At 41.7% G+C, this 11,191-nt stretch overlaps 1 pseudogene; it reads right to left on the reverse strand.

Moving 5' to 3' along the window:
• Positions 1 to 6,400: 6,400 nt before the first annotated feature.
• LOC123431415 lies at positions 6,401 to 7,218 on the reverse strand (annotated as a pseudogene).
• Between the last annotated feature and the right edge of the window lie 3,973 nt (positions 7,219 to 11,191).

Below are 11,191 nucleotides of genomic sequence, written 5' to 3' on the forward strand. Positions count from 1 at the left end.
TCTATGAGCAAAATCATAGAATCGGAGGGGCGAGTTTGGATCGTAAGATCGTACGATTCTAAGACTTGAGTCGCGATTCTGACAACTTTGATCATGAGGGGAATGGTGGTACCTTTGGCTTGTGCAACCCTTCCTTGTTTGTTTCTGATGATAGCTTCAAGTGTTCCATCATCAGCTTCATCTTCATCCTCTGATGCAGAGGGAACATTGAGGACTTTCCCAGGGCTGGGCCTTTTTCCTCGCCTAGCAGTCGCTTTCTTATTCACATTTGAACTAGAAGAAGTGTGTGCCCAGCCTGAAGAAGATAGCCCCGAGGGATGTTATGTGGTCGTGAGCTTCAGTGGTGGTGAAGACAGTGTCGAAAAAGTTCAGGACTTTGCTGCCATCGTAGGTGTCTGAGGATTTTACACTGAAGGTTGAGCAGTTGAGTACGTTGGCTTGACAACAGACTTCTTCAGAATGCTTCATTTTGGAGCAGTCCCAGTGCCACAGGCCTTAGCAGCAATGGAGGAGACAGCAGCAACAGCAATAGAATCCTCACTGAATCTTTTCACGGCCTCGTATGCAACTTTATGCAATTTGGCCTTGTGCTTGCCATATTCTTCCGGAAAGTCATGAATGGTTGCAAGACTAGTTGGATCTGCAACATGTTTAGTGCCCAGAGGAGCCCTTTTGCACGGAGGCTTCACGGCAAATTTCTTCATGTATTTAGGAGTCACATACCTATACTGCCTCCATTCTTTGGCCCATCTCCTCTCAATTTTCCGCAAGCGCGTTTTGTGCTTTTCCTTTGTTTCATTTCCATAAATAGCTTCATCACGCATGCAATATTCATCATAAATGTCATCAAGAATCTCAAAAGCAGTGTTGAGTTCTACCTTCTTTCCACCCTTCTGTTTCTTGTCTTGAGGCATTTTCTTCACTTGAGGAATATGAATTTTTGAGGACTCTCATGAGGTATGCAAATTTTCATCAAGAAATGCAACAAATGAGTTAAGTTGATGAGAACCTAAAGATTCATGAGCTGACATTTTGTATGTGTGAATAGAGTATAGGCGCGAAGAATTTGGAGAGGTCATATGCGTTCTCAGAAGATTTTCAAAAATGACTCAAGTTGAGGAAATTGACCAATATTGTTTTGAGGTATTTCGCTAAGTGTACTTGACATGGGTTCTAGAGTTTTGTAGATCCAAAAATTTACACAACTGAGAAATTGAGTGACTTAGTGAAAATTTTCAAGTGTTCTACGACATGGAAGTGTTCATCTGGTGAATTTGCTAAGGAATAACACTTTTCACAGATTTAATGGAAACATAAGGATCAACAGGGGTAGTAAAATTATATTTTAATTACACTATATGAACAACACGAAGAACATGACAAACAGTTGACGGTGCAAAGAGAAGCTCATCCGCTTAAATCTTCAACGCCCTAACTCGGCAGCTGAAGTCAGCTACGGCGATGGCGGAGGAAGAAGATTCGCAGTCGGCGTGAGTACGTCGTCGATGAGGTCACGACAGCGAATCTTTTCCTCACCTGCGGCGATGATTTCTAGCGGCGGCGCTAGATCTGGCTTTGAGCGGTAAGAAGTGGGAGCGATAGGAAGAAATGACATCGGGGGTAAGAGTGGGGTATTTATAGCCCAGGTGAGAAACGGTCTGGTCCGAAAATTTTAGACCAGAATGCCTCTAGCCCTTCCTCTGTGCTCAACAGGTGGCACACACGTATTAAGCAGTGGAGTTAGTGGAGATCGTGCTTATCCAACCATGGGTAGTGGGTGCGGTTTGAGTGGTAATGGCTGAAACAAAATTGAATTTAATTTTCAGGACTTTGTTCGCAAATTCTTCAGCTCACAAGGACTGAGTGAAGACTTTGAACGAGTTTCAAACAGAACGCATATGAAAAATTTGAGAATAGACTAGGTTGAGCTTAGCATAGAGGGGGATAGGGTCCGATCGCATTCACTTAGAAGAAAAACAACGCATGAAGACTTAGCTATAAGTGAATGCTGATGAGGACTTTGAAAGCTCATAACCTAGTATATAGTCAATAAAGAACATATTGAAAAGGTTTGAAGAAATTGAATTTCTGAGGATTTCCAATCTTGAGGATTTTGAAAAATTGAAGACTTTTGAAGATTTGGAGAACTTGCAAAAATCTCAACTTTGAAGAATTTCAAATTGGGTGGTGGCATGACCCACCATATAAGAATGATGATTTCATGCACCGCATACAATTGTCGTAGGGTGTAAGAATCAAATTCTTCATTAATTTCTTAAAACTTAGAATTTTATTCTTCATTGATTGAAGAAAAAAGTTACTTCATGTGTTGCACGTCTAAGTCGTCAATTTAGCATAAATGTTAGGATGTGTGTCCTTTTTCACAAAACATTCAAAGATTCTAAGATATTTAGCTCACACCGCAACTTGCAAAATCTCTTCTCATCCAAGGGCTTAGTGAAGATATCCGCTAGCTGGCCTTCAGTCCTCACGTGGTTGATGATGATGTTAGCCTTGAGTACATGATCACAAAGGAAATGATGACAAATCTGGATGTGCTTGGTCTTCGAGTGTTGTACTGGGTTGTATGCAATCTTGATTCCACTCTCATTGTCGCGGTAGAGTGGAACATTCTTCATGTTGATGTCGTGGTCCTTGATGGTGTGCTTCATCTATAGCAGTTGAGGACAGCAAGAACCAGCAACATTGTACTCAGCTTCAGTAGTGGAAAGTGACACAAAGTTCTGCTTCTATGAGGACCAACATACTAAGGATCGTCCAAGGAAATGGCAGGTGCCTGATGTTGACTTGCAATCTAGACGGTCACCAACATAATCAGAATCAGAATATCCAACGAGGTGAAGATTTGAGCCCTTGGGGTACCATAATCCAAGTGTTGATGTGTGAGCTAGATATCGAACAATATGTTTCGCACCCTTATGGTGTGATTCCTTCGGTTTTTATTAGAAACGGGCACACAAGCAAACACTAAGAATAATGTCAGGCCTAGATGCACATAGGTACAGTAAAGAGCCAATCATAGAGCGATATACCTGGTGATCCAAATCTATACCATTTTCGGTAGTGCAAAGGTGGCCGTTGGTAGGCATGGAATTTTTGACGCCTTTGCATTCATTCATGACGACATCCTCGAGGTATTTCTCTTGAGAAATGAAGATGTCATTGCATTGTTGACGAATTTGTAGCCCTGGGAAGAATTTCAGCTCCCCCATCATGGACATTTGATATTCTTCACCCATCATGTAGGCGAATTCTTCACTGTAACGTTTGTTAGTACAACCAAAGATGATATCGTCCACTTATATTTGGCATAAAATAGTTCATGATCATCGGATTTTTTGAAAAGAGTGGGGCTGAGTGAACCGGGCTTGAAGCCTTTCTTCACTAGGAATTCCTTCAATATATCGTACCACGCCCGAGGGGCTTGCTTTAGGCCATAGAATGCTTTGTTGAGTCTGAAGAATTTGTCAGGATGCTTCGGGTCTTCAAAACCTGGGGGTTGAGCAACATATACTTATTCCTCAAGCTTACCACTGAGGAATGCACTTTCCACATCCATTTGATACAGTGTAATATTGTGAAGATTAGCATAAGCAAGCAATATACAAATAGCTTCAACTCTAGCAACAGGTGCAAAAGTATCATCAAAGTCAATTCCTTCAACTTGTGTGTAGCCATGGGCTACCAGTTGTGCCTTGTTCCTCAGTACCTCACCATCCTTATCTTGCTTGTTTCGGTAGATCCACTTGGTACCGATGACATTGTGCTTGTGAAGATAAGGTCATTTGACGAGTTCCCACACGTGCAAAAGTTCATCTTGCATAGCTTGAATCCACTTAGGTTCCATGAATGCTTCATCAACTTATGAGGGATGTGTGATAGACACAAAGGAAGAATGCGCACAAAAGTTAATCAAGTGCGAAGCTTTTGAGCGAGTGAGGGGACCTGGCGCTTTGATGTCATCGAGGATTTTTTCAATTCCTACTTCATTTGCAATCCGCGGATGAGTGGGTTGAATACTTTGGTTGGGTTGAGGAATTTGATCTGGAGCCATTTCCTCACGTACACAAGCTTGAATTTCATCATTGTTTGGGACGACTTCTTCAACAGGAAGTTGTTCCTCAGTAGGAATGATATCTTGAGTAGCCATGAGCTTAATAGCTTCCTCAGGAGTCAATTTATTTGGCAAGGGTGGCAGGTGCTCGCTTTGCGAGCCATTAGTTTCATCGAACCTCACATCTACAGTTTCAGAAACCTTGTTGTGGTAGTTGTTGAAGACTCTATAGGTGTGCGAGTCCTTTTTTGTAACCGAGCATAAAACCCTCATGTGCTTTCGGTGCAAATTTTAAACTGTGGTAAGGATCTCTAATCGAGCATCTTGCACCGAAGACTTTGAAATAACTTACATTGAGTTTCTTGTCTGTGAGGAGTTTGTATGAAGTCTTCTTGAGGATTTTGTGAACATATACCCTGTTGATGATGTGGCATGCAGTATTGATTGCCTCAGGCTAGAAGCAACAAGGAGTCTGATATTCTTCAGGCATTATCTGTGCCATCTCAACCAGAGTCCTGTTCTTGCGCTTGATGATGCCATTCTATTGAGGAGTGTAAGGATCAAACAATTCGTGAGTAATACCAAGTTCATCAAGATAGTCATCAAGGCTGGTATTCTTGAACTTTGTCCTATTGTCACTCCTGATGTGTTTGATCTTGACGCAGAAGTTCGTCGAGGCCCTTGAGGAAAATCGTTTGAAGATTCCTGCACTTTAGTTTTCTATAGAGTGATATGCACCCAAGTATAACAAGAATAGTCGTCAATGATGACAAATCCATATAGAGATATTGCATTGGTTAGAGGAGCGTAATGTGTAGGTCCAAAGATATCCATGTGAAGCAATTCAAAAGGACGAGTAGTAGTCATGATAGTCTTTGAGCGGTGCTTGGATATGGTCATCTTCCCAAACTCACAAGCCCCGTGGAGATGATCCTTGAGGAATTTGACGGTTTTGATGCCAATGACATGCTTCTTCTTCGCCAGTGTGTGCAAATTCCTCATGTCCGCATGACCAAGTCGGCGATGCCCTAGCCAGTCGTCTAAGGGTTTTGCAAGAAGACACGTGGTTGGCTGAGGACCTGTAGAGAAATCAACAATGTACAAGTCCCTCTCCTAAAGCCTTCGAAGACTTTGTATTTGTCACATTCCATGATGACTACGCATCGATATTTCCAAACATTACAATCATATCAAGATCACAAAGCATTAAGACTGACATGAGGTTAAACCTAAGGGATTCGACAAGCATGAAATTTTTGATGTGTCGGTCCTTAGAAATAGCCACCTTACCAAGTCCCAATACCTTGCTTTTACCTTTGTATGCATAGGTTATATCCTTTAGTGGTGATGGAGTCAGTGGGATATTCATCAATATAATTTTGTCGCCAATCATGTGATTCGTACACCCAGTGTCAAGAACCCACTCTATGGTTTTGGTTTTGTCATCCTCCGGATAATTAGTGTTGCTTACCATCTCATATGCTTCAGAATGAAGAGGATGATATCAAATTCATCAGACTTGAATTTCATCACATAAAGTATATTTTAAAATAAATAAGGACAAGTGAAATGATAAGTCAATTCATGAGGATTAACTTGCATCCTATCAAGCAATTTCCTCATGTCTCCAATAAATTAGTCAGATAATGACTTTCATCTCGAGACCTCACCTGCAGAAGTGATTAGTTCAATTTCTTAACCACCCACATGTGAAGGGGTGGCAAAGAGTTTATCATCCTGCGAGCACCATATGAGAATTGAGGCAATACCCTCTTTCCTAGGGTTTCTATTCAAAATATGCTTTATGAGCACATCGCAAAGGGTTTGATGCCCTTTGGGACTTTTGTATATGACTGTCACATACAATTCCTTCAACCCTGCATTTTCGTCAGTGACATTTGTGGTTTCCTCAAGTGAGGAATTTGTTACCACAAATAAAGTTGAAGAATTTGTAGCAATAGAAGCATTTGAAGTTTTAGGTGTAGAAATAGCAGATTCACGTTCAATGCATTTCAAACATGGTGGACCGAATTCTTCCTGAGTGGTACTGATCTTTTGAGCAAGAAAAGAATCATTTTAAATTCGAATATGATCATGAGACATTCTTATTTTCTCAATATCTTGCTTCCTTTGAAGAAATTCTTAATAAATCTTCTCATGATCAGTCAAGAGTGTGCCATAACGTTCTTGAAGACTATCAAACCTAGACTGAAGACTTTGAACATCATAAGTGATGGTTTGAGTCCGATTCATTTCCTCACTCAACAGGTGATCGCTTTGATCTAGCAGTTTCTGAAGCTTTTCAAAAGCGGTTTGTTGCTTAGTGGCAATATTAGCAAGTTTATAGTAACTGGGTTTTTTATAGTCATCAGGTTCACAGTCACTAGAGTCCAAGGAGGAAGTGTGGCTTCGTGCCTTTGAACCTTTTACCATGAAGCAATAGGTGGGAGCAAAGTCGTCGTCACACTCATTAGTGTAGTTGATGTTGTCATCTTATTCGAGGTCAAAGATGGACTTGTTGACGAATGTGGTAACAAGGGCTAGCTTGCCACACTAAACTCTAACTCCACTTCTCAAGCTTCCTCTTCATCACATTCTTCAGATTCTTCCTCAGAATCCATTTCTTTGCCAATAAGTGCCCGACCCATTCTAAAGCTGGTCTTCATGTGTGATGAGGACATTGAGGATGAGGACTTTGAATAATTCTTCTTTTTCTTCGAGTCATTAGAACTGCCATCCTTATACTTCCTCTTCTTTGATTCCATCACCCAATGAGGAAAGTCAGTAATATAGTGAACAAATTTCTTGCATTCAGGGCACGTCCTTTTCTTGTAATCCTCGAATGAAGATTCTGATTTCCTCATATCTCTCCTTGAAGACTTTCCGAACTGGACTCGCCTTGAGAACTTCTCAAAATTCCTCACGAGCATAGCAAGTTCCTGACCAAGTTCTTCATGATCTCCAAGACTACAATCAGAGTCTTCTTCAGATGAGGAAACAGCCTTGGCCTTCAGCGCACGAGGTCTTGTATAGCTTGGTCCATAAATGTCTCTCTTCTCAGCTTGTTGGAATTCACGAGTATTGAGTCTCTCAAGTATATCAGCGGGATCAAGTAGCTTGTTGTCTCTTTGTTCTTGAATCATCAATACCAGTGTATTGAATGAGGAATCAAGAGATCGTCGCAATTTCTTCACCACTTCATGATCAGTGATATCTCTGGCTCCAAGGGCATGAAGTTTATTGGATATGTGAGTGAGGCGATCAAAAGTCTCTTGGCAGCTTTCAGTATCGAGTCTCTTGAAGCGATTGAGGAGATTGCGAAGAACATCAACACGAGAGTCACGTCGTGTGGATACTCCTCCATTGACTTTGGACGACCTTTCCCAGATAAGCTTTGTAGATCCCAAAGCACTCACTCTGCCATACTGACCTTTGCTCGGATGGACATAGATGATATTCATTGCTTGAGAGTCGAGTTTCTAGAATCTCTTCACATGAGCGGCAGTGATAGTTGTAGGGAGAGAGGGAACCGCATTTTCCACAACATACGAGAGATCATTGTCGATTGCTTCAAGGTGCATGTGCATCTTGTTCTTCCAGTATGGGAAGTCCTTTCCTTCAAAGGTAGGACAACCCGCAGTAACCTTGATCATACCTACGGGCGACGTAACTAAAATTCCAGGTGGTTAAAAAAAATTCACATAGAACAAGGGAGTACCTTGATCTGATATCAATTGAAAGTGTGTTAGATCGACTAGAGGGGGGTGAACAGGCATTTTTTACAAATTCGTCACTTAGGAGATTCCTAATGAGGAAAGTCCTCGGTCACGAACTGAGTGTAGAGGAATAAATACTCAAATAGATGTGCAAATACAACTATAGCTTAGTTGTCACAGTGAAATGAAATGTTCAGGTTGCACAGGTCGCGTGATCAGGATAAGCAGGTGACGAATAACTTAAGTGAAGAATTTGAGGTGAGGAATTAGAGAAAGTCTTCAGTCAAATTCTTCAAATAGTAAAGGTCAAAGTCGTCAACATACAATTAAGGAAATCAAAGGGTCGAGGAATTAGAACCCGTTGCTCGATGAAGACAGTCATTTGATGACCCATTTCCAACTATTGTGACCGTCATACGTCTGGTTTGGAGCATCTTAGTATTTAAACCAAAGGACACACAGTCCTTGCCATAAATAATATCCTTGAGCTAAGGACACACAGTCCTCGCCCAACGCTCGTGGTAAGTCTTGAGGGCATACTTCCAAACCCTCACAAACTTGGTCACCCGGCGATCCATAATTCATTGCAGGTGCTCTAGACCATGACGCCTAACTGTTTGGAGGATGCGCAGTCCTCAAAGGTAACAAGTGTCGATTCCCCACAGGAACAACCTCTTCAATGATGCTCAATCACTTTGGGTTTTGGGTTTTGGTTTGGGTGTTTGGGGTTTTCCTCACTGATTATTTTCTCTCAAAGTCTTTGAGGATTGGGTTGCTCTCGCGGAGCCAGTTTCTCTCGCGGAGCAGACAACCAACTAGTGGTTATGGGGGTGGCTATTTATAGTCATGGAGCAATCCCGACATGAATTGACATTAATGCCCCAATGATATGACATTAGGTGGATAAGGTTGGGGACAGCTGGTGCGCAGCACAGCAACTGTCGGAACCTTTCAACTATCAAAGTCCTCATGCCACTCATGTTCCTCACAAGTAGGTGCTTCGCACTAGCGAAGACCTAACTCCCCAGTTAGAGCAAATTCCTCAGAGATCGTAAGATGTTCGTCTCTTTCACTGAAGAATTTGACTAAGACGTTGAAGATTTCCAAAGGCTTCATCCAAAGGGTTTAAATTTGTAGGCTTTGTGATGAGAATCACTTGGAAACTTTTCCTTAGTTTTACCTTGACCCCCTTTAATAGTACGATGGTCCTACAATACAGAATACACAAACTGAAACTATGAAAATGTAAGTCTTCATGCTTCAGAGTCTTTGCGTCGATTTCTTCACGGATACACCAATTTCCTCACTTTCAAAGTCTTCACAGGAAATAGCAAAGTCTTCAATCGAAGACATACATTTTTAGGGGTCGATTTTGTTTGAATAACTCAAACTCCTCAGCCGCTTAAAGAGAATGTGTACACTCACAAACATATCAGTCTCTTAACCTACAAATCTTCAATACACCAAAATCACTAAGGGGCACTAGATGCACTTAACTTACTATTACCAAAATTCCTCCTATCAATGTTACTGTTACTACTATCATTTGATGTGCTACTAGATCCTTGTTGCACAGATATATCCTAGGTGTGGTTGAATTGACAACTCAACTTTTATGGACAACAAATATTCTTTGGCTCCCCTTTTGTTGAATCAATAAATTAGGATGAAATACTACCCGTGAAGACTGTCGCAATCCCTATACTTGTGGGTTATCACATGCACTTCATCTTAAGGTATGCGTTGCATCGAAGTGATTTCAACATCGAAGTTGGCCTTGGTCCTTTGTGAAGCCTTTGGAGAGGCGACACGTGCTAAGTGGTTTCAACATCCATGGGTGCAAATGGGGATTAAATTGATTTTGCTACGAGAGTTTAAAATGGACTAGGCGGAGTGCCATGTGAGGATTCACACTCGTTTGGCCTTAGAAGGGTGCCAATGTCCACATATTAATTGCCTTCATGCAATGGCAATGATATCATTGGTGCATCTAGTTGAGGCACGTGTTCATTTTTTCTATCAACAATGTCTTGAGCAGAAGCAATGTTTTTGGTAGCATCGGCTGCATGTCTTTAGTTGTGGTGGTTTCTATAGTTGGTACATCATCTGTTGTTGGAGCCTCTGTGGTAGCATACTCATGAAGAACAACTTGCCTCTCAACATTTTTAGAGGTACGAGGAGCCATCGAGATAGGGGTCACAAGCAGGGGGCGTCTCGAGCATGTGGTGTTGCAGATGGAACTTGAGGGGGTTTAGGCACTTGGGCCGAGCTCGAATACTTTATCTTCATCTTATTGGGTGGTTGAGCTTCAGTAGTTGGCATACACTTGTGCTTTCTAGCTTCTGCCTTGGCTTGCTTGGTCTTCTTGCTCTTTACAATAGAGGAAGGAGGGGTTGTCCTTGTGCCAGAGAATCTTGTTGGGGAACAACGATTGGCATCTCTTGCTATGAAGATGCAGGCTGGCTGAAAGACATTGAACCATGCCTTGACCGTTCAATAATTCTTGGATCAAGAGCGGGTTGGACAAGTGATTTTATCTTTAGCATCTCATTGTGAGCTTGGACCATATTCTTAGATTTCTACTTTAGACGCTCAAGGGAGCCTTTGACAACTTCACAATGCTTCTCAAATTCTGCCTTCAAGTCCTTCATGAAGAGCTGATATCCTTGTATTTGTATAGCTGTGAGCTTATATACATTGCTCCTAAAGATAGCCTTTTCATGGAGAATCTTCTCATGCTGCTGCACAACCTTTTGAGCAACAGTTAATTCTTCATTGACCACCCCTTGAAAGGTGACACTCAGTCTAATTGGAAGTTGTCGAGAATCAATGGTGAGAGAGGTGTCAGCAAACCATTCATAAATTAACGGGTTGAGTATATTTGCATCAATCAGAGGCAAGTCTTTGAGACTTTTAGCCTCTTGCTCCTTTTGCTAAATTATCTTCGACAATGCTTCATCATCAAAATCATCATCTGAGAGTTCAATCATATTTGTTGCATCCATCAAGGAAACGGATGGCTTCGGTCCATAGGCAGCAACATGGTTTCGCTTCAGTCTCCTATTTGTGCGAGACTCATTCTAAGTTTCACCTGGTTCAGCTGGTCTTGATCGTGAGGCTTGAGGTGAAGCCATAGGCCTTGAATCCTTTGCTTTCACCATTGACTTTTGATCAGTGAAAGGGTTTTGATCTTCTTCCTCAGATGAATCATCAGCCACTTTGTGTCCATGAATGCTGGAGGGATCTCGATACTCTGGCATTGGATGCCTTACCATGCACGGGAAGAAGCCAATATTGATGGATTTAGCCTTTGTCTTCGGATGCAGATTTTTATAGAGAATATGTGTCCATGGACCCCTTTCTCCATTCTTATTGGCATACATATCCATGACAAAGCGAT

The sequence above is a fragment of the Hordeum vulgare genome, chromosome 2H, assembly GCF_904849725.1.
Source record: "Hordeum vulgare subsp. vulgare chromosome 2H, MorexV3_pseudomolecules_assembly, whole genome shotgun sequence".
Classification (NCBI taxonomy): Eukaryota; Viridiplantae; Streptophyta; class Magnoliopsida; order Poales; family Poaceae; genus Hordeum; species Hordeum vulgare.